This window comes from Bombina bombina, chromosome 1 (assembly GCF_027579735.1).
Source record: "Bombina bombina isolate aBomBom1 chromosome 1, aBomBom1.pri, whole genome shotgun sequence".
Lineage (NCBI taxonomy): Eukaryota > Metazoa > Chordata > Amphibia > Anura > Bombinatoridae > Bombina > Bombina bombina.
The window spans coordinates 698,812,778-698,838,051 of record NC_069499.1 but is presented as its reverse complement, the minus strand read 5'-3'; the positions used below and the strand labels follow the sequence as shown (position 1 = coordinate 698,838,051).

General features: G+C 39.0%; 1 long non-coding RNA gene across 1 annotated transcript in view; it reads left to right on the top strand.

The window, feature by feature from the left end:
* Positions 1–25,274, top strand: part of LOC128645887 (uncharacterized) — a 41,003-nt gene that overhangs the window by 8,168 nt on the left and 7,561 nt on the right. Inside the window, exon 2 of the long non-coding RNA XR_008400151.1 lies at positions 15,479–15,596. This is a non-coding gene — a long non-coding RNA (uncharacterized LOC128645887). The remainder of the gene's footprint in view (positions 1–15,478; positions 15,597–25,274) is intronic.

Here is a 25,274-nt window from a genome sequence, read left to right as displayed (position 1 = left end):
GGGTGGGCAGTCCTAAATTGGGCTGTCATAGATGCAGTGGATGCACCACCTGCAATGGTTTGTCACAAGACAAATTTTTGTTCACTCTTTGAAAAAAAAGAAATTTAAGATAAAATACAGGGTAACATGCACAACAAAATTTGATGTGTATTTGCTACATTGTAGCTGTTGAAGGTAATGTGTCGGTAAGACAAATGACGACCTGAGAAAAAGAATGGCAAATCATAGATGTGCTATAAGAAATGCCATTGACTCAGGTATGGCTAACCAACCTGTGGCTAAACACTTCTTATCAGCTAAACATTCTGTCTCTGACTTGAGATACATGATCATTGATCATGTCCCTCTGTTGGACAGGGTAGGTAACAGAGCAAAGAGCCTGTTACAACGAGAGTCAAAATGGATCTATAATTTAGAGACCCTAGTACCCAAAGGACTGAACACATATTTAGATCTACAATGTTTTTTGTGATGCATAGATCTGTATACCAATATGCTGTCATAGCTGTGTTTAAATAGTAGTCTGTCGATTTGTATTCATCTAGTTATGATAGAAGTAAGGATGCCTTGTTATATAGTATTTTTAGTATAGATATTTTCCCCAAAAATGTACCAGTGAGCTTCTGCAGTCTGACATAGACAATAGGGAAGGCACATCAGTAGCTATGATATGATGTGTTTTAAGCAACAACTAATAGTATTCTCAATGTGCGGTAGTTTGTGAACTAGGAGATATATAGCATGAGGGGTTAATTTACTAGTATTTTTGCACTATGGTTTACTGATTTTTCTTTTTATGTGCTATGTAATTGGGTTTAGTGTTAGCTGTGACACGCTCATGCTGTCGGACTGTTTAACCCTTATAATAAGTATGAGCAATGACATGTATACGGTCTGACTGTTTATCCCTTATAACTTATATTTATCTCCCAAGTGTGTGACGGTTTGTAAACACTAATAGTGATGAAGATAGATTGATAGATAGGATAGATAGATAGATATACATAGATTGATAGTTAGATAGAATCGATAGAAGAGAAATAGATAGATTTGTAAGATATATAATTACACTAATAAAGTCTAATAATTAAACATGCGTTCTTGGACCCAACTACGTTGTGTTAAGTAGTACTGTTCTTCGCACTTTCAGCCCTGTAACTCCCCCTATTGGTGGATGTCTATATGGTGATTATGATTACCCTGAAAAAGTATAACAACAAGACACGTGGTCTGGGACCCATGGTAATTGTGTTGTTGTAAGTAAAACTTTTCTTATCACTTGAATCCCTCTTACCCCCCTTTTGTTGGAGCTCTATATGGCCTGCGTGATTAGCCTGACAAAGTATAATAATAAAACAACTGGTCTTGGACCCATGGTAATTAGGTTGTGTTTAAGTAGTACTATTCTTATAACTGTAATCCCTGTTACTCCCCCTATCAAGGGAGGTCTATATGGCCTGCATTATTACCCTGACAAAGTATAACATCAAGACACAAGGTGTTGGACCCATGATAACTAGCTTGTGTTAATTAGTACTTTTCTTAGCACTTTAATCCCTGTTCACCCCCCCCCCCTATCGGGGGTGTTCTATATGGCCTGCCTGATTACCCTGAAAAAATATAATAATAAGACATGCGGTCTGGTACCCATTTTAACTAGGTTGTGTTTTAAGTACTACCATTCTTAGCACTTTAATCTCTGTAACTCCCCCTATTTGGTGAGGTCTATATGGCCTGGATGATTACCCATACAAAATATAATAATAAGACATCTGCTCTTGGTCTGCGACCCATGGTAACTATGTTGTGTTAATTAGTAATGTCCTTCGCATTTTAATAGCTGTTACTCATACTCACCCTATCGGTGGAGGTCTATATGGCCTGCATGATTACCCTTACAAAATATAATAACCAAACATATGCTCTGGGACCCATGGTAAGTAGGTTGTGTTAAGTAGTACTGTTCTTTGCAGTTTAATACCTGTTACAACACCAAATGGTGGCAAGTCTATCTGGCCTTCATGATTAGCTGCACCCAAACCCCCCAAAAAACCGAGTGGTCTTAGACTAACACCCATGGCTAACTCGGTTGTTTCAATTAGTACTATTCTTAGCACTTTCATCCCTGTTACGGGTGGTCTACATGGCCATCATGATTAGCCGAACAAAATACTACAATCCAACCTTGGCTCAGTCTTCATAGGCCCTTCATTGGCTGTATTACAGTTCTTATTATTTTTATAGCTGATACAACACAGAATGGTGGCAGCTCTATATGGCCTGCATGATTAGCCGCACCCAATACAAAAATAAATCCAAGCGGTCTTGGATTAACACCCATGGCTAACTCTGTTGTTTCAACTAGTACTATTCTTAGCACTTTCATCTCATCATCCCTGTTACTTCCAGGACTCTCGGTGGTGGTCTACATGGCCATCATGATTAGCCTAACCAAATACTACAATCCAACCTTGGCTCAGTCTTCATAAGGCCCTTCATTTGCTGTATTTTGGTAGTACTGTTCTTATTAGTTTAATACCTGATACAACACCGAATGGTGGCAGCTCTATATGGCCTGCATGAATAGCCGCACCCAAAACCAAAAAAAAGCCAAGCGGTCTTGCACTAACACCCATGGCTAACTCTATTGTTTCAAGTTCTACTATTCTTAGCTCTTTCATCTCATCCCTGTTACTTCCAGGACTGTCAGTGGTGGTGGTGGTCTACATGGCCATCATGATTACCCTCACCAAAATATAACAACAATACGTGCAGGGAACCATGGTAAGCTTACTTCCTTTCGCAAAATCGAGTATAACAGTTGCAGGCAGAGGTTCTGACCCTGCATTATGGCTGCACCTCTCCCTAAAAGAGGCATGCATTACAGAGTCTGTGGGCATGTATGCAAAGTGCTGGCCTGCCTAAAAAGAGGAGCAAGGCTGTACAGGTTGTTCTCCTTCAGCGGTTTTATACGCTTTCCCACAGCCACGACCCTCAACAACCACAACAGAATGAAACACCACATATGCCATCCTTTTGAACAACAGAGTACAGGTATGGCATTGATTTTAGTAACACGGCGATATTTATTATGAACCGTGAAATTGAAAACAAAAACATGATTGGACACCAAGTACAGTACAGGTCGTTCTCCTTCGGCCTTTTTAGAATAGTGTTCCGGACCCCCAAAAAAAACAACAGCAGGAAAGAGGACATATGGCATCCTTTTGAACAATAGATGACAGGTAAGGCATAGATTTTACAAAGCCATAGATAATTTTTTTGCAACTGTGAAATAAAAAAAAAACATTGATTGGACACCCAGCACACTTCTTTATCCTTAGGCCTTTTTATAAGAGGCTCCCGGAGCCTCAAGTGAAACAATAGCATAAAAGAGGACATATGGCATCCTTGTGAACAATTGATTAAAGTTAAGGCATTGATTTTAGAATGCTAGAGATCATTTATATGACCCAGGAAATAGAAAAAAACATTGATTGGACACCCAGTACACTTCTTTATCCTTAGGCCATTTTATAAGAGGCTCCCGGAGCCTCAACAGAAAAAACATTATGACACAGGACATATGTCATCCTTTTGAATAATAGATTACAGGAAAGGCATTGATTTTAGAATCCCAGAGATCATTAGTTGCAACCGGGAAATAGAAAAAAACATTGATTAGACACCCAGTACACTTATTTATCCTCAGGCCTTTTTAATAAGAGGGTCCCGAAGCCTCAACCGAAACAACAGCATGAAAGAGGACATATGTCATCCTTTTGAATAATAGATTACAGGAAAGGCATTGATTTTAGAATCCCAGAGATCATTTATATGACCCGGGAAATAGAAAAAAACATTGATTAGACACCCAGTACACTTATTTATTCTTAGGCCTTTTTAATAAGAGGGTCCCGGAGCCTCAACCGAAACAACAGCATGAAAGAGGACATATGTCATCGTTTTGAATAATAGATTACAGGAAAGGCATTGATTTTAGAATCCCAGAGATCATTTATTTGACCCGGGAAATAGAAAAAAACATTGATTAGACACCCAGTACACTTATTTATCCTCAGGCCTTTTTAATAAGAGGGTCCCGGAGCCTCAACCGAAACAACAGCATGAAAGAGGACATATGTCATCCTTTTGAATAATAGATTACAGGAAAGGCATTGATTTTAGAAACCCAGAGATCATTAGTTTCAACCGGGAAATAGAAAAAAACATTGATTAGACACCCAGTACACTTATTTATCCTCAGGCCTTTTTAATAAGAGGGTCCCGGAGCCTCAACCAAAACAACAGCATAAAAGAGGACATATGTCATGCTTTTGAATAATATATTACAGGAAAGGCATTGATTTTAGAATCCCAGAGATCATTTATATGACCCGGGAAATAGAAAAAAACATTGATTAGACACCCAGTACACTTATTTATTCTTAGGCCTTTTTAATAAGAGGGTCCCGGAGCCTCAACCGAAAGAACAGCATGAAAGAGGACATATGTCATCCTCTTGAATAATAGATTACAGGAAAAGCATTGATTTTAGAATCCCAGAGATCATTTATATGACCCGGGAAATAGAATAAAACATTGATTAGACACCCAGTACACTTATTTATCCTCAGGCCTTTTTAATAAGAGGGTCCCGGAGCCTCAACTGAAACAGCAGCATGAAAGAGGACATATGTCATCCTTTTGAATAATAGATTACAGGAAAGGCATTGATTTTAGAATCCCAGAGATCATTTATATGACCTGGGAAATAGAAAAAAACATTGATTAGACACCCAGTACACTTATTTATTCTTAGGCCTTTTTAATAAGAGGGTCCCGGAGCCTCAATCAAAACAACAGCATGAAAGAGGACATATGTCATCCTTTTGAATAATAGATTACAGGAAAGGCATTGATTTTAGAATCCCAGAGATCATTTATATGACCCGGGAAATAGAAAAAAACATTGATTAGACACCCAGTACACTTATTTATCCTCAGGCCTTTTTAATAAGAGGGTCCCGGAGCCTCAACTGAAACAACAGCATGAAAGAGGACATATGTCATGCTTTTGAATAATAGATTACAGAAAGGCATTGATTTTAGAAACCCAGAGATCATTAGTTTCAACCTGGAAATAGAAAAAAACATTGATTAGACACCCAGTACACTTATTTATCCTCAGGCCTTTTTAATAAGAGGGTCTCAGAGCCTCAACCGAAACAACAGCATGAAAGAGGACATATGTCATCCTTTTGAATAATAGATTACAGGAATGGCATTGATTTTAGAATCCCAGAGATCATTTATATGACCCGGGAAATAGAAAAAAACATTGAATAGACACCCAGTACACTTATTTATCCTCAGGCCTTTTTAATAAGAGGGTCCCGGAGCCTCAACTGAAACAACAGCATGAAAGAGGACATATGTCATCCTTTTGAATAATAGATTACAGGAATGGCATTGATTTTAGAAACCTGGGGATAATTTGTTGCAACCGTGAAATCGAAAAAAACATTGATTACACACCCAGTACACTTATTTATCCTTAGGCCTTTTTTTAGCAGAGGCTCCAGGACCCTCAACAAAACCAGCAGCAGGAAAGAGGACATATGGCATCCTTTTGAAAATTAGATTACAGGAAAGGCATTGATTTTAGAAACCCGGAGATAATTTGTTGCAACCTGGAATTCAAATCAAACAAATGATTTGATGGACACCCAATACACTTCTTTCTCCTTCGGCCTTTTTATAAGAGGGTACAGGACCCTCAAAAAAAACACCAGCAGGAAAGAAGACGTATGGCATCCTTTTGAACAATAGAGTACAGGTACAGCATTGATTTTTCAAACCCAGAGATAATTTTGGTCAAATGTGAAATAGAAAAAAAAATTGAGTGGACACCCAGTACACCTCTTTCTCCTTAGGCCTTTTTATAAGAGGGTCCAGGACCCTCAAACAAAATACCAGCAGGAAAAAGAAAATATGGCATCCTTTTGAACAATAGAGTACTGGTACGGCATTGATTTTAGAAACCCACAGATAATTGTTTGGAAAAGTGAAATAGCCCCAAAAACCATGCTTGGACTCCCATTCCAGGTCGTTCTCCTTCAGCTTTTTTATAAGAGGGTCCAGAACCCTCAACAGAAACAACTGCAGGAAACACCACCACATATGCCATCCTTTTGCACAAGCGAGTACAGGTATGGTATCCATTTTAGAAACCCAGAGATAATTGAGAGGAACCAGGAACATTTTTCTAAAAATTTGATGGGGCACCCATTACAGGTCGTTCTTCTTCAGCCTTTTTATACCATGGGCCATGACCCGCAACAGGCACAACAGCATGAAACACCACATATGCCACCCTTTTGCACAATAGAGTACAGGTATGGCATAGATGGATATTTAGAGCAACCAAGAGATGGATAAAGATGCTTGGTCGGTCCTCCTCCTTCAAATTTGTGGCATTTTGCATTCAATTTAATGGTCCACTAGATATGAGTGGTTTGCTAAGTTGTACAATTCGTAACAGTTTAATCACTAGTGTTATGTGCCTTATATTTTTTATTTGAGTTTTGTACCCACAGAGCTGCAGCAGAGGCCAGAAAAATTAGGAATGTACAAATGACTGAAAAAATTGGGTATTGTTGTAGCAACTGCTGTAGCAGCGGCCAGAAAAATTGATGTTTGTAAAACATTTATAAAGTGCCCTAAAAGCTTGTGGCTTGAACACTAGTTGTTGGCGGATAAGTCAAGCAAGTCCTCCGGCTTTATAACAAAAAAAAAGGCCAGCCTGTGTACCAGTTGTAGCCCAAGCCAGCTCATCTCATCATCAGGCCTTTTTTATTCAAATGTATCGCCCTTCGGGATCCAACACTCATTCATTTTTATAAAAGTGAGATAGTCAAGGCTTTTTTGACCTAGGAAACTTTTCTTCTCAGTGACAAAACCTCCTGCTGCACTGAAAGTCCTTTCGGACAGGACACTTGAAGCGGGGCAGGCCAGAAGTTCCATTGCAAATTGGGATAGATCAGGCCACAAGTCCAGCCTGCACACCCAGTAGTCAAGGGGTCCATCGCTCCTGAGAGTGTCGAGATCCGCAGTTAAAGCTAGGTAGTCTGCTACCTGTCGGTTGAGTCTTTCTCTAAGGCTGGATGCCGAAAGGCTCTGATGGTGCATGGGAGTTAAAAAGGTATGCATGGCCTCCATCAACAAGATGTCAGGAAAGCGTCCGGTCCTTGCCGCCGTGGTCGTGGGAGGAGGAGGATTAATTTAATCTCTTCCCCTGTTACATTCCTGTGGTGCTTTGACATCACCCTTATACGCTGTGTAAAGCATAGTTTTTAATTTATTATGAAAATGCTCCATCCTTTCCGACTTGCGGGAATTTGGTAACATTTCAGTCACTTTATGCTTATACCGGGGGTCGAGGATTTGGACACCCAGTACAGGTCGTTCTCCTTCAGCTTTTTTATACGAGGGTCCCTCAACAGGCACGACAGCATGAAAGAACCCATTTGAACAAGGTTGGATACCGAGCTAATCATGTCCCGTTCCTCCTCCTCACTGATCTCACTGATGGTATCTTCTTCCCCCCAGCCACGTACAACACCACGGGTACCAGAGAGGTGACAACAACAAGAACCCTGGGATGACTGTTGTGCTCGGTCTTCCTCCTCCTCAAAGCCACATTCCTCCTCTGACTCCTCTTCCTCACAATCCTCTTCCTGCGTTGCCGCAGGTCCAGCAAGCGATGCTGATTCGGCTGTTTGTCGGGGTGATGGACACCACAACTCTCCCGCTTCCTCTTCACGCTCATCTACTGCCTGATCCAGCACTCTTTGCAGGGCACGCTCCAGGAAGAAAACAAATGGTATGATGTCACTGATGGTGCCTTCGGTGCGACTGACAAAGTTTGTCACCTCCTCAAAAGGACACATGAGCCTACAGGCATTGCGCATGAGCATCCAGTAATTTGGAAAAAATATCCCCAGCTCCTCAGAGGCTGGCCTAGCACCCCGGTCATACAAATACTCATTAACAGCTTTTTCTTGTTGGAGCAGGCGGTCAAACATTAGGAGTGTTGAATTCCACCATGTCGGGCTGTCGCAAATCAAGTGCCTCACTGGCAGGTTGTTTCGATGCTGGATATCAAACAAGTGCGCCATGGCCGTGTAGGAACGCCTGAAATGGCCACACACCTTCCTGGCCTGCTTCAGGATGTACTTTAAGCCTGGGTACTTATGGACAAATCGTTGTACAATTAGATTACACACATGTGCCATGCACGGCACATGTGTCAACTTGCCCAATTTCAATGCCGCCACCAAATTACTTCCATTGTCAGAAACAACCTTGCCAATCTCCAGTTGGTGCAGAGTCAGCCACCTGTGCGTTCAGGGTGGTCAGGAGTGCTGGTGCGGTGTGACTCTCCGCTTTCAGGCAAGTCAACCGCAAGACGGCGTGACACTGCCGTACCCGGGATGTAGCATAGTACCTGGGGAGCTGGGGGGGGTGCCATAGATGTGGAGCAAGACGCAGAAGTTGAAGAGGACTCAGCCGAGGAAGGGGTTATGGAAGAGGATGGAGTAGGAGGAGTATAGGAGGTAGCAGCAGGCCTTCCTGCAAGTCATGGTGGTGTCACCAACTCTTCTAAAGAGCCACACATTCCATGCTTGTCAGAAGTCAGCAGGTTTACCCAATGCGCAGTGTAGGTGATATACCTGCCCTGACCATGCTTTGCAGACCAGCTATCCATGGTCATATGGACCCTTGCCCCAACGCTGTGTGCCAGACATGCCATAACTTCCTTTCTCACAACAGCGTACAGGTTTGGGATTGCCTTTTGTGAAAAGAAATTTCTGCCAGGTACCTTCCACTGCGTTGTCCCAATAGATACAATTTTTTTGAAAGCATCAGACTCCACCAGCTTGTATGGTAAAAGCTGGCGGGCTAAGAGTTCAGACAAGCCAGCTGTCAGACGCCGGGCAAGGGGGTAACTTTGAGAAATTTGCTTCTTATGCTCAAACATGTCCTTGACAGACACCTGACTGTGGGCAGATGACCAGAAACTGCTACGTAAGAGAGACTGAGTGGAGGATGGTTGAGAGGGGGCAAGGAGGACAGCACTGGTTGACATGGCTGAAGATGCTGGAGCAGGAGGAGGAGGGCGGCTTTCACTTTGTGTGCTGCTTTTACTCATGTGTTCTTCCCATCGTCCTTTGTGATGGGAGACCATGTGCCTTCGCAAAGCAGTTGTACCTAGGTGGCTGTTGGACTTCCCACGACTCAGTTTCTTTTGGCAGAGGTTGCAAATGGCATCGCTGTTGTCAGAGGCAGACACACAAAAAAAATGCCACACTGCTGAGCTCTGATATGATGGCATTCTGGTGGTGCTCTGGCTAACCCCTGGTGACGATGCATGCTGTCTGACTGTGCCACTAGCTCCTTGAGACGACCTCCCCATGCTTCCAAATCGTCTCCTCCTCCTCCTTTCTGTCTCCCCATCTGAACTTTCCCCCTCTTCTTCTTTTCTTCTAGCAGGCACCCATGTGACATCCACCGACACATCATCATCAACCGCTTCACTTGTATCTGAAACATCAAGACAGGAAGCAGCAGCGGGTACAACATCATCATCATCATCACACCGTACCTCCATGTCGGTAATGCTGCCTGACTGAGACTGATCACTATTATCTACATCCTCTGTCAATGATGGTTGCGCATCACTCATTTCTTCCAAATGATGTGTCAATAACTCCTGCGACAGATCAAGTGAAGTGTCTGTGGTGCTAGTGTTGGTGGTGGCGACAGGCGGGGGAGTGGCACTGGTCACTTGAGACCTGCCCAAAGCACAGCTGGACTTAGATGGTGCATCAAGGTTAGGAGGACTAGCAGCGGAAGCTGAAGAAGATTGGGTGTCCTGTGTTAGCCATTCAACTAGGTCCTCCTCAGAAGTTTTCTTGTCCCCCCTGGCACCCGGTGTCTGAACAATGTGCATATTTGTAGGGTCTAAAGGAATCACAGCACCATGACCATGACCACGGAACCTGCATGGTGGCCTGCCTCTGCCTGTCATTTTTTTTAAAATGGACACTAACAATACTATTACACCAATTGAGTGGTGGCACTGTGAAAGTGGGCACAGTATACGCTGTGAGACTGACAACAACAAAAAAGACAGATGTTTTAAAAATCACAAATTGTTAATTTTTTTAAATATTACAAGTACTGTGACAACAAATATGATTGTTTGGCACTAGTTGGCAAATAGGCCTGTCTGGCACACACGCTGGGAGAAAGGAAACTGCAATTCAATGGCACTAGGAGACTGAAGAATCACAGTCAAAACAGTTATGATTAACAAAAATTCCAATCCTGTTACAATAAATATGATTGGTGGCACTACTTGTCTAGTTGGGACTGGCACACAGGCAGGCAGGCAGGAGGAAAATGCAATTCAAGGAGGGCACTAGTAGACTGCAGATTGACAGTCAAAACAGTGATGATTGACAAATTTTGCAATACTGTTAAAATAAATATGATTGCTGGCACTAATTGGATAGTTGGGCCTGGCATACAGGCTGGCAGGCAGTAGAAAAGTGCAATTCAATGGCACGAGCAAACTGAGGATTAAGATCAACAATCATTTTTTTTTAATTTTAATTAGTAACTATACTGTGACAACAATTATGATTGGTGTAAATAGTTGGCAAGACGGCCTGGCACAAAAGGCTGGCAGGCAGGAGGTAAATGCAATTCAAGGACACTAGGAGACTGATTACTGACAGTCAAAACAGTGATGATTGACAATTTTGCAATACTGTTAAAAGAAATATGATTGCTGGCAATAATTGGCTAGGTGGGCCTAGCACACAGCAGGCTGCAAGGCAGGAGGAAAGTGCAATTCAATGGCACAGGCAACTGAGGATTCACAACAACTATTACCAAAATTTTGAATTTTTAATTATTAAGAATACTGTGACAACAAATATGATTGGTAAATATTTTTCAAGTAGGCCTGGCACACAGGCTTGGAAGGCAGTAGAAAAGTGCAATTCTAGGTCACGAGCAAACTGAGGATTAAGATCAACAATCAAATTTTTTTTAATTTTAATTAGTAACTGTACTGTGACAACAATTATGATTGGTGTAAATAGTTGGCAAGATGGCCTGGCACAAAAGGCTGGCAGGCAGGAGGTAAATGCAATTCAAGGACACTAGGAGACTGATTACTGACAGTCAAAACAGTGATGATTGACAATTTTGCAATACTGTTAAAAGAAATATGATTGCTGGCAATAATTGGCTAGGTGGGCCTAGCACACAGCAGGCTGCAAGGCAGGAGGAAAGTGCAATTCAATGGCACAGGCAACTGAGGATTCACAACAACTATTACCAAAATTTTTAATTTTTAATTATTAAGAATACTGTGACAACAAATATGATTGGTGTAAATATTTTTCAAGTAGGACTGGCACACAGGCTTGGAAGGCAGTAGAAAAGTGCAATTCTAGGGCACGAGCAAACTGAGGATTAAGATCAACAATCAAATTTTTTTTAATTTTAATTAGTAACTATACTGTCTGTGACAACAATTATGATTGGTGTAAATAGTTGGCTAGACGGCCTGGCACAAAAGGCTGGCAGGCAGGAGGTAAATGCAATTCAAGGACACTAGGAGACTGAATACTGACAGTCAAAACAGTGATGATTGACAATTTTTGCAATACTGTTTAAAGAAATATGATTGCTGGCAATAATTGGCTAGGTGGGCCTGGCACACATGCTGCAAGGCAGGAGGAAAGTGCAATTCAATGGCACGATCAAACTGAGGATTTACAACAACTATTACCAAAAATTTTAATTTTTAATTATTAAGAATACTGTGACAACAAATATGATTGGTGTAAATATTTTTCAAGTAGGCCTGGCACACAGGCTTGGAAGGCAGTAGAAAAGTGCAATTCTAGGGCACAAGCAAACTGAGGATTAAGATCATCAACAATCAAGATTTTTTTAATTTTAATTAGTAACTGTACTGTGACAACAATTATGATTGGTGTAAATAGTTGGCAAGATGGCCTGGCACAAAAGGCTGGCAGGCAAGAGGTAAATGCAATTCAAGGACACTAGGAGACTGATTACTGACAGTCAAAACAGTGATGATTGACAATTTTTGCAATACTGTTAAAAGAAATATGATTGCTGGCAATAATTGGCTAGGTGGGCCTAGCACACAGCAGGCTGCAAGGCAGGAGGAAAGTGCAATTCAATGGCACAGGCAACTGAGGATTCACAACAACTATTACCAAAAATTTTAATTTTTAATTATTAAGAATACTGTGACAACAAATATGATTGGTGTAAATATTTTTCAAGTAGGCCTGGCACACAGGCTTGGAAGGCAGTAGAAAAGTGCAATTCTAGGGCACGAGCAAACTGAGGATTAAGATCAACAATCAAAATTTTTTAATTTTAATTAGTAACTATACTGTCTGTGACAACAATTATGATTGGTGTAAATAGTTGGCTAGACGGCCTGGCACAAAAGGCTAGCAGTGGCAGGCAGGAGGTAGATGCAATTCAATGGCACTAGGAGACTGAATATTTGCAATCCAAAAAATTATGATTTTTATTTTTTTATATACTGTTACAAGAATTATGATTGGTGCCACTAATTGGCTAGTTGGGCCTGGCACACAGGCTGGCAGATATCAGTCGTGGATGGTAGGTAGGGCAGCAATTTAACACAGTATGCTGTGTAAGTGACAAAAACACAGACCTGATAGAAAATTAAGTTAGATTACACTCGCAAAATATTTTAAAATTTTAGATTTTAATATTAACATTATGTTAAAAAGAGCAATGCACATATGACTCTATGGGGCCCATTTATCAAAGGGCTTGCGGACCTGATCCGACACTGCCGATCAGGTCCGCAAGACCTAGCTAAATGCGGAGAGCAATACGATCTCCGCATTTAACATTGCACCAGCAGCTCACAAGAGCTGCTGGTGCAACGCCGCCCCCTGCTGACTCGCGGCCAATCGGCCGCCAGCAGGGAGGTGTCAATCAACCCGATCGTTTTCGATCGGGTTGATTTCCAACGATTTCTGTCCGCCTGCTCAGAGCAGGCGGACAGGGTTATGGAGCAGCGGTCTTTAGACCGCTGCTTCATAACTTGTGTTTCTGGCGAGTCTGAAGACTCGCCAGAAACACGGCCCTTCAAGCTCCATACGGAGCTTGATAAATGGGCCTGCAAGAGTGGTCGCACTGGCTGGCTGCTACGTAGGGCAGCAATTAACAACAGTATGCTGTGTAAGTCAGATAGACAGTTAGACACAGGCCTGATAGAAAATAAAATTAGATTACACTAGCATAATGATTTAAAGACTTTTTCTTGGCAATTTAAAGAAAAAGGTTAAGCACATACGTATGAGTCATGGCTGATAGCCTTGGAAGGGCAGCTATTAAAAACAGTAGGCTCTGTAAGTCAGATACACACACGCCTGATAGAAAATACTATTAGATTACACTAGAAGAATGATTTAAATTATTTTTTTGGGGGGGAATTAAAAAAAGGTTAAACACATATGAGTCGTGGCTCATAGACTAGGGAGGGCAGCAAGTAAACACAGTAGGCTCTGTATGTCAGCAAAACACAAAATTATATTAGATTACACTATCAAACAAATTTAAACTTTTTTTTTTATATTAAAATTAAGGTGAAGAAGAATAGATATGAGTGCTGGGTTGATGCCTGGCACAGACCAATTAACCAAAAGACTGAAAAAAATGAGGTATATTAATGCTGAGTGACTCGCCAGAAACACGGCCCTTCAAGCTCCATACGGAGCTTGATAAATGGGCCTGCAAGAGTGGTCGCACTGGCTGGCTGCTACGTAGGGCAGCAATTAACAACAGTATGCTGTGTAAGTCAGATAGACAGTTAGACACAGGCCTGATAGAAAATAAAATTAGATTACACTAGCATAATGATTTAAAGACTTTTTCTTGGCAATTTAAAGAAAAAGGTTAAGCACATACGTATGAGTCATGGCTGATAGCCTTGGAAGGGCAGCTATTAAAAACAGTAGGCTCTGTAAGTCAGATACACACACGCCTGATAGAAAATACTATTAGATTACACTAGAAGAATGATTTAAATTATTTTTTGGGGGGGGAATTAAAAAAAGGTTAAACACATATGAGTCGTGGCTCATAGACTAGGGAGGGCAGCAAGTAAACACAGTAGGCTCTGTATGTCAGCAAAACACAAAATTATATTAGATTACACTATCAAACAAATTTAAACTTTTTTTTTTTATATTAAAATTAAGGTGAAGAAGAATAGATATGAGTGCTGGGTTGATGCCTGGCACAGACCAATTAACCAAAAGACTGAAAAAAATGAGGTATATTAATGCTGAGTGAGCCTGATAGTAAATTTAATTAGATTACACTAGCAAAAATATTTTTTTTTTATTTTTTTTTTAAATTTAAAAGAATGTTATAAACATATATTAACAATGGTGGCTGCTGGCTGGCACAGAGCAATGAACCAGTATATGCTGTGTGACACTGGCCTGATAGAAAATGAAAAAAAATTACACTAGCAAAATAATTAAATTTTTTGGTTAGTTAAATTTAAACTAATGTTGTTAGGGAGATATCAGTGGTGGCAGTAATCACAGCATATGCTGTGGGCCTTAAACACACAGCCTGAAAGCCAGGCAAATGCTAATAAAAAAAAACAAAAAAAAAAACAAAAAAAAAACGGCACGAAACATAGCCCTAAGAAGGGCTTTTTGGGGTGCTGTGCTTGCAGCAGAGATGAGTGGAGTCCTTCTGGACTGTAAATACACTAATCTAGCTATGTTTTTACTATTAATGTCAGGAGCAAAAACACAACACGTCCTCTCATTAAGAAAGCAAGGTCGTTATGAGTCTAAAATGGCGGATTCCGAGTAGCTGGGAGGGTCTATGAGGGAGTGTCTGATGTTGATTGGCTCTAATGTGTCAGGCGGCTGTGACATAAAGGGTCAAAGTTTCCTCAATGATGACACATAGGGGCGGATCGAACATCGCCATGTGTTCGCCCACAAACGCAAACGCGAACAAGCTATGTTCGCTGTGAACCGTTCGCGGGCGAACAGTTCGGGACATCACTACACACTAACCATTATATGTGTATGGGTTATCTAACCACATCAATTAATATGCCTAGTTTTAGCTTGGTAAGGCTAGATGAAGTAAAATGTTTAACTGAGTATTCCACTGTATAAAAGTTAGGTATAGGAATAAGTGCCTTATTATGATGATAATAACCCACTGAGAATAGTATATACCTTAGTGAATAGAAGATATTGTATATATGCAGGTGCTTGTTGATTTGCTATACACTCTAGCCTACTCCGTATAGTTGTAATGACGTTTCCATTGCTCTGTTTGCTTCTTTTAGATTTTTGTCCGTTTGATGACTCCGTAGGAATCCGGTGCGCATGCGCAGTTGCAAACCATAGACACAGAGGGCAGTCATCGAGGGACGAGTATGTCACTTGGTGAGGGGTACTTTAGGGGTAAGTTACACATTTATGGTTGTCTATATGTACTAAGTCTGAGGAAGGGGGACCACCCCGAAACGTCACTTGAAATAAATAAATGTTTTAAACACCGGAGAGTGCCTGATTAGAATATATATATATATATATATATATATATATATATATATATATATATATATATATATATGTATATATATATATATATATATATATATATATATATGTATATATATATATATATATATATATATATATAGTTCACAATAGAGCGCACTCCCACTTAAAAAAAAGCTGCCTGAAAAAGGCATGCACTCACTGGATTTGTTTAGATGTGCCAATAAAGCACCATACTTGCACAAATCCAGTGAGTGCATGCCCTTTTCAATATATATATATATATATATATATATATATATATATATATATATATATATGTGTGTGTGTGTGTTATTTAACACGAAAACAAATACGTTATTTGTTGTTTTTTTAACACAATCTGTTGCTTTTTAAGTTTACTTTGTTTTAAAATTACTGTTATAATATCGCTTTAAAGAGGCAAAATATAACAAAATTAAAGGAACAGAATAGTTATTTTATTTCAACAATGTCAATAATATAATATGATAGTCTCTATACTGAAAGCTTCAAGATTTCAATGAACTATTATCAATTTTTTTGGCATCATTATATATCTTGATACTAAATTCAATAAAATATAAAGACATTAAAATGTTAGTCATTGATTAAATCTGTGAAATCAAAGTAAAACAACAATAAATATCTTAAAAGTTGAATATTAGCATCTTTTTCTTATAGTATGTATGTTGAAGCCTATCATATATGCAGTTGTAAAGGTCGAGCTAGTTATAATACAAATTATTGCTTAATAAATTCTATGAAAAGTTTGTAGTAGCTGCTCTGAATTTATTACAAAATTGCTCACCTGGGATTATAGACATGTTTCACTGTAACCAAGAGATAACCTTTCATGACTTTTACTAGTAAGAGATGTTGATAAAATATTCATTTCTACATTATAAATAATATGTCATCTTGATTACAAAACCAATAACAAAGTATGACAAGGTAAGAGATTGCCATACAGTATGCTATATGCCGGAAGACAATAATTAGGTGTTAGGACATTTCAGTAATCAGTCATAACATGGTTCACTTTCTTACTGTTGCTAACATTACTTTTTTGCTGTTTTAAAAAGCTTGTTTGACATGCTATGTTTTATTTTTATTGTACCTTAAAACAGTACTAATTTATTATTAGGGCTGTAATCTTATTCCTTGAAGGTATAATCAATTTTGAACAAATATTATATTTTATATATTATGGTAGTTTAAGTTTACCAAATGATTAATATCAGTTTAATGTCAGGTTTAATGTCAGTTGGACAAAAAAAAAGCATTCTTATTGACAACAGAGATTTGTGGGAGTAGTAGTCCTAAATACTGATCTGTATGGTTCAATAGCCTAAGAGGGCAATGTCAGGGGTGAAGTCCTACAAAAAAAAGTGTGGGGACTCACCAAGACTTCTACCCCCTTACAATTAATATTGTTTTATACACACACACACACACACTATATTTATATGTATATAATCTATACAGTACACTCTGGTTAATCAAGCAAATTAAAACCAATGATGGGCTGAATTGTTGCCTTTGGTCCTGATGATGGTAACCCATTGTTACATCACAGGAGTGAAGTTTTTATTTATAATAAAGGATTTAACTGATACTTAGGGGCCTATCTATTAAGTTCTGAATGGAGCTTGATGGCCCATGTTTCTGGCGAGCCCGCAGGCTTGCCAGAAACACCAGTTATGAAGCAGCAGTCTAAAGACTGCTGCTCCATAACTCTGACCGCCTGCTCTGAGCAGGCAGACAGACATCGCCGGAATTCAACCCGATTGAGTACGATCGGGTTGATTGACACCTCCTGCTGACTGCCGATTGGCCGTGAGTCTGCAGGGGGCGGTGTTGCACCAGCAGCTGACAAGAGCTGCTGGTGCAATGCTGAAAATGGAGAGCATATTGCTCTCTGCATTCAGCAATGTCTGTCGGACCTGATCCACACTGTCGGATCAGGTCCGACAGACATATGATAAATAGGCCTCTTAATATTTAAAGGGTGTAGATGATGTTGAATAATCCAAAGAGCCTTAGTAAAAATTTAGGAAATGTGACTCCCTGGTTCTCAGGATGTGTAATACTGTAATGTAAACATCTAATTTCAAGATCTTGATAAGGTTTGTGTGAGCACTCACTCTGTAGTAAGAAACAATGATAATGTGATTTAAAGTAAAATTATGGTCACAAGGCATCTGAGTGTTATTTTATTTTAACATTAAGATGTATACCAAGTAAATGTGAATCAAGTAACACTGGAAGAAGAAGCAGGAGGCATGAGGGCAAAGTAACATTGGAAGCAAAACAGGTCACCTTGCACTTTGGGATGATGCTGGTAATGTTGAATCTGTAGCAAATTCATTATCTTGCACAGGTCAGCATTCTGCAGAGAATATGGCCTGCTAAACATAAATTCAAAGACATACAGACACCGACATAAACAGACAGCACATACTATGGGGCCAAATTATCAAGCTCTATCAACCCCCAAATAAAACCCTAACTAAAAAAACCTAAGCTCCCTATTGCCCTGAAAAGGGCAATTGGATGGGCATTACCCTTAAAAGGGCATTTAGCTCTATTGTGGCCCAAAGCCCTAACCTAAAAATAAAACCCACCCAATACACCCTTAATAAATCCTAACACTAACCCCCGAAGATCCACTTACCAGGAGAAGTCTTCATCCAAGTGGCAAGATGTCCTCAATGAAGCCGGCAGAAGTGGTCCTCCAGACGGGCAGAAGTGGTCCTTCAGATGGGCAGAAGTCTCCACCCAGACGGCATCTTCTATCTTCATCCTTCTGGGTGTATTGTGTGGGTTTTATTTTTAGGTTAGGGCTTTCAGCAGCAATAGAGCTAAATGCCCTTTTAAGGGCAATGCCCATCTAAATGCCCTTTTCAGGGCAATGGGGAGCTTAGGTTTTTTTAGGCCCTTTTAAGGGCTATTGGTAGTTTAGGCTAGGTTTTTTTTATTTTGGGTGGGCTTTTTTTATTTTGATAGGGCTATTAGATTAGGTCTAATTAATTTAAAGATCTTGTAATTTGTTTTTTATTTTCTGTAATTTAGTGGGTTTTTTTTTTGTAGTTTAGCTAATTTTATTGAATTTAGTTAATTGTATTTAATTTAGGGAATTTATTTAATTGTAGGGTTAGGTTAGGTGTTAGTGTAACTTAGGTTAGGTTTTATTTTACAGGTAAATTTGTATTTATTTTAGCTAGGTAGTTAGTAAATAGTTAATAACAATTTAGTAACTATTCTACCTAGTTAAAATAAACACAAACTTGCCTGTAAATTAAAAATAAACCCAAAGCTAGCTACAATGTAACTATTAGTTGTATTGTAGCTAGTTTAGGGTTTATTTTAAAGGTAAGTATTTAGTTTTAAATAGGAATTATTTAGGTAATAATAGTAAGTTTTATTTAGATTTATTTTAATTATATTTAAGTTGGGGGTGTTAGGCTTAGGGTTAGACTTAGGTTTAGGGGTTGATAAATTTAATATAGTGGCGGCGACGTTGGGGATGGCAGATTAGGGGTTAATAAATATAGGTCGGTGGCAGCAATGTTAGGGACAGCAGATTAGGGGTAAATAATATTTAAATAGTGTTTGTGAGGCGGGTGTGCGGCGGTTTAGGGGTTAATATGTTTATTATAGTGGTGGCGATGCGTGAGGGCCTTGGTTTAGTGGTTAATAGGTAGTTTATGGGTGTTAGTGTACTTTTTAGCACTTTAGTTATGAGTTTTATGCTATGGCTTTGTAGTGTAAAACTCATAACTACTGACTTTGAAATGCTGTATGAATCTTGACGGCATAGGGTGTACACCGCTCACTTTTTGGCCTCCCAGGACAAGCTCGTAATACCTGCGCTATGGAAGTCCAATTGAAAATAGACGCAAATTGCGGTAAGGTCAAAAAAGTGTGCGGTGCCCCTAAATCTGCAAGACTCGTAATACCAGCGGTAGTGAAAAAGCAATGTTATAACCTGATAAAGCTGCTTTTTCAGTATAACGCAAAACTCGTAATCTAGCCGATAGTTATGCAATATTCCTATTTAATAAAGTGTTTAACTATGAGTGAACTGTAAATATTTCATATTCCTTCTTCACAGAGGGAAATATGTTCTAAGATTTTTTAAATAGATATTTATAAATATATCTGTATATATCTATACCTATACATAATCTTATAGTAAATATTTTACCAAAACAAAAATATGCGTGAAACGCATCAGGTGTCTTCTTGGATACTCACCTTGTAATGAGCAACATTGTTGAATAAACCTTTGCATCAAGTTTTGAGTCCTTGGTCCCAATTCTTCCTCCTTTGGATGTTGATTTCCTTTCTTTCTGTACAAACATTTAACACTGTATGGCAACATTATCAATTTAATAACTGCAGTTGGTCAGTAATACAGTTTTATATTTTGGATTTATCCTTATCTCAGTGTTTCTTTTACCCTTCACTAGCTAAGCCTGCCTATCAAAACATGCATCTTCTTGTAATTTACTATATTTTTATTCCTCTTAATTCATCTTCCTTAGATTTCATCACTCACATTCTTCTTTCTGGGGCATAAATAAAGGAATACATTTTGGTTTATCCTAGTTCAGTTACTTCATTACAGTATTAAGTTACCATTTGTTGGTACTCTATATACATTTTGTCAAATCATTGTGTTGGAGTCAAAATTTGTCCATTTCTTTGTTCTCCCTAAGGCAATTTGCATTATTGCTGTAATTAAAGGGACACTGAACCCAATTTTTTTTCTTTTGCAATTTTAAGCAACTTTCTAATTTACTCATATTATTAATTTTTCTTTGTTCACTTGCTATCTTTATTTGAAAAAGGCATCTACGCTTCTTTTGTGGTTCAGGTCTCTGGACAGCACTTTTTTTTATTGGTGGATGAATTTATCCACCAATCAGCACGAATAACCCAAGTTATTCACCAAAAATGGGCCGGCATCTAAACTTACATTCTTGCATTTCAAAAAAAAAATACTAAGAGAATGAAGACAATTTGATAATTGGAGTTAATTAGAAAGTGGCTTAAAATTGTATGCTCTATCTTGCATGCTCTATCTGAATCACGAAAGAAAAAAATTGGGTTCAGTGTCCCTTTAAACTGTTTCTATTGAAATTTCTCTTCAATTGATTCTGAAATACACAGAGGTTTGTTGTGCTTAAATTTTATTATAGCTGGTAGAGCAAGTATGTAATAGAAAATGTTTCTAAAATTTCCAATGACGACATTGGGAAAATATGTACATGAATAGCACTCTACAACACTAATTATGTATTATTAGGGTGAATGAAAAGTAATCATTCCCTGAAAGAAGGGGTTAAATCTTAGCTTTTAATAAGAAATAATAAAAATACATAGATAAAAACAGAGTGGTAATATTGGTACAACGTGAATAAGAGTATTGCTATTTCCTCTGATAATAGGGATCCCCTAATATATAAACATCAAGGTTAGTAAATGCTGCAATATAACTGATAATGTAAGGAAAGAATAGCAGCAGCTAAATATTTATAGGTGTCTGAGTTATGGTACACTATCTAAGTTTAAAGGCACAGATGCAAGATGATTCTGAGAGTAAATACTCTACCCTGTTAGGAGTTCCACAAGTTAGGCTATTATTATTCCATTCAGAACTAGTTACTACATGAACATTGTAGCACAGTGCTTTAAATCTATATACAAGATTACAACGTCTGATGGCAACTCCACATATTTAAAGAGTCAAATAAATTGTTCACTTGTAATGTAGTGGCTGAATTTCTATTTTACCAGTTATAGCTCCACAATGTTATTGCTGTCACTGTAATAGTATCGTCGTGGAGTAGTCATATAGGGAATCGAGGTGTGGCTGGCTATGTCTGTAAGGGCTAGAGAGAAGTCATATAGTACAAAGATAGTTTTTATTTAATTATAAGCTACAAGTGTAGCAAAGTAATCATAATAAGTGCCAACGATATCATAAGTTATAAGTTATAGGATTGGATCACTCCCCATGGTATGTATGTATACACACACCAGTTAAAATAAGAAGTGACACAGTTAAAGTTCGTAATTAGGACTTCGCATATACAGGGAGTGCAGAATTATTAGGCAAGTTGTATTTTTGAGGATTAATTTTATTATTGAACAACAACCATGTTCTCAATGAACCCAAACAACTCATTAATATCAAAGCTGAATATTTTTGGAAGTAGTTTTTAGTTTGTTTTTAGTTTTAGCTATTTTAGGGGGATTTATGTGTGTGCAGGTGACTATTACTGTGCATAATTATTAGGCAACTTAACAAAACACAAATATATACCCATCTCAATTATTTATTTTTACCAGTGAAACCAATATAACATCTCAACATTCACAAATATACATTTCTGGCATTCAAAAACAAAACAAAAACAAATCAGTGACCAATATAGCCACCTTTCTTTGCAAGGACACTCAAAAGCCTGCCATCCATGGATTCTGTCAGTGTTTTGATCTGTTCACCATCAACATTGCGTGCAGCAGCAACCACAGCCTCCCAGACACTGTTCAGAGAGGTGTACTGTTTTCCCTCCTTGTAAATCTCACATTTGATGATGGACCACAGGTTCTCAATGGGGTTCAGATCAGGTGAACAAGGAGGCTATGTCATTAGATTTTCTTCTTTTATACCCTTTCTTGCCAGCCACGCTGTGGAGTACTTGGACGCGTGTGATGGAGCATTGTCCTGCATGAAAATCATGTTTTTCTTGAAGGATGCAGACTTCTTCCTGTACCACTGCTTGAAGAAGGTGTCTTCCAGAAACTGGCAGTAGGACTGGGAGTTGAGCTTGACTCCATCCTCAACCCGAAAAGGCCCCACAAGCTCATCTTTGATGATACCAGCCCAAACCAGTACTCCACCTCCACCTTGCTGGCGTCTGAGTCGGACTGGAGCTCTCTGCCCTTTACCAATCCAGCCACGGGCCCATCCATCTGGCCCATCAAGACTCACTCTCATTTCATCAGTCCATAAAACCTTAGAAAAATCAGTCTTGAGATATTTCTTGGCCCAGTCTTGACGTTTCAGCTTGTGTGTCTTGTTCAGTGGTGGTCGTCTTTCAGCCTTGCTTACCCTGGCCATGTCTCTGAGTATTGCACACCTTGTGCTTTTGGGCACTCCAGTGATGTTGCAGCTCTGAAATATGGCCAAACTGGTGGCAAGTGGCATCTTGGTAGCTGCACGCTTTACTTTTCTCATTTCATGGGCAGTTATTTTGCGCCTTGGTTTTTCCACACGCTTCTTGTGACCCTGTTGACTATTTTGAATGAAACGCTTGATTGTTCGATGATCACGCTTCAGAAGCTTTGCAATTTTAAGAGTGCTGCATCCCTCTGCAAGATATCTCACTATTTTTGACTTTTCTGAGCCTGTCAAGTCCTTCTTTTGACCCATTTTGCCAAAGGAAAGGAAGTTGCCTAATAATTATGCACACCTGATATAGGGTGTTGATGTCATTAGACCACACCCCTTCTCATTGCAGAGATGCACATCACCTAATATGCTTAATTGGTAGTAGGCTTTCGAGCCTATACAGCTTGGAGTAAGACAACATGCATAAAGAGGATGATGTGGTCAAAATACTCATTTGCCTAATAATTCTGCACTCCCTGTAGTATACACTATTTCCAATTGTTATCTTGCTAGAGCGCGAGTATCTAAGTCCCATCAAGGGTTTATCCAAACCTAAGCTGTGTTTACTTAGATTATAGGCAAAACAATTTGTCAGCCATTACCGCATACATAAAGGGGTAAGTAAAAGAGATAATTTTACGTGCACCTAATATTCCACAATTGCTAAATTAAAAAAGAGAAAGACTCAACGTCCCCACTCCCCCTGACATGTTTCACCCGTAGGCTTTATCAAAGGTCATTTAATACCATGGGGAGTGATATATATACAGTATATGTATGTGTATATATATATATATATATATATATATATACTTGATACTATTACAGTGACAGCAATAACATTGTGGAGCTATAACTGGTAAAACAGAAATCCAGTCACTACATTACAAGTGAACAATTTATTTTACTCTTTAAATATGGGGAGTTGCCACCAGATGTTGAGGAACTCCTAACAGGGTAGAGTATTTACTCTCACAATCATCTTGCATTTGTGCCTTTAATCTTAGATAGTGTACCATAACCCAGACACTTATAAATATTTAGCTGCTGCTATTCTTTCCTTATATTATCAGTTATATTGCAGCATTTACTAATCTTGATGTTTACATATTAGGGGATCCCTATTATCAGGGCACATAGTAATACTCTTATCCACGTTGCACTGATATTACCATTACTCTGTGTTTTTATCTATGTATTTTTATTATTTCTTATTAAAAGCTAAGTTGTAACCTCTTCTTTCAGGGGATAATTACTTTCATCCACCCTAATAATACATATTTAGTGTTATAAAGTGCTATTCATGTACAAATTTTCCCAATGTCGTCATTGGAATTTATTGAAACCATCACCTAGATTACGAGTTTTGCTTTAGAGGCTGTGCGGTGCTAACGAGCAGTTTATGCTCACCGCTCACTTACAGACAGCGCTGGTATTACGAGTTTTCACAAACCAGACAAGAAGTGAGCGTTGAGCAAAATTTTGCTCCTTACCGCACTCCAAAACCAGCACTGCTGATGTTAGCGGTGAGCTGGTGTAACGTGCTTGTACACAATTTCCCCATAGGTATCAATGGGAGAGCCGGCTGAAAAAAAGTCTAACACCTTCAAAAAAGCAGCGTAAAACTCCTTAACGCAGCCCCATTGATTCCTATGGGGAAATATATTTTATGTCTACACCTAACACCCTAACATGAGCCCCGAGTCTAAACACCCCTAATCTTACACTTATTAACCCCTAATCTGCCGTCCCCGACATCGTCCCCACCTACATTATAATTATTAACCCCTAATCTGCAGCTCCGGACACCGCCGCCACCTACATTATACTTATGAACCCCTAATCTGCTTTTTAAGCTTAACCCATAACTCGTAATCTAGCCGATTGTCTCTTTTGATGTACAGCACCACTTCCTTCACAACATATCATTGAAGATTGTATTACATAATCTATTAAAGAATACATATGATATAGTAAACAACACTTGTAGTGCCATCATTTTTCTCATTTTTTTCTAGTAAATGTAATAGAAAATGTTCAAGTTCTTATTTAGAACCAAGATTGTCATTATGCACTAACACCTAGATTACGATTTTTGCGCTAAACAGGGTTTGAAACTAACGCCAAAAAAGTTGCATTATTTCACTCTCCATAGTGCTGCCATTAGGAGTTACTGAAAAGCCTCCTTGTGTGTGCAATATGGTGGTGTTAAGCTCCATACCGCACAAGCTTTCCCCCATAGACATCAATGGGGAGAGAGTGTTGGGAAAAAAACCTAACACCTGCGGTTGCAGAATGGAGATCGCTGTAACGCAACCCCATTGATGTAAATGTGGAAAAAAAAACATTAAATTTAAACCTAACACTGTAACATA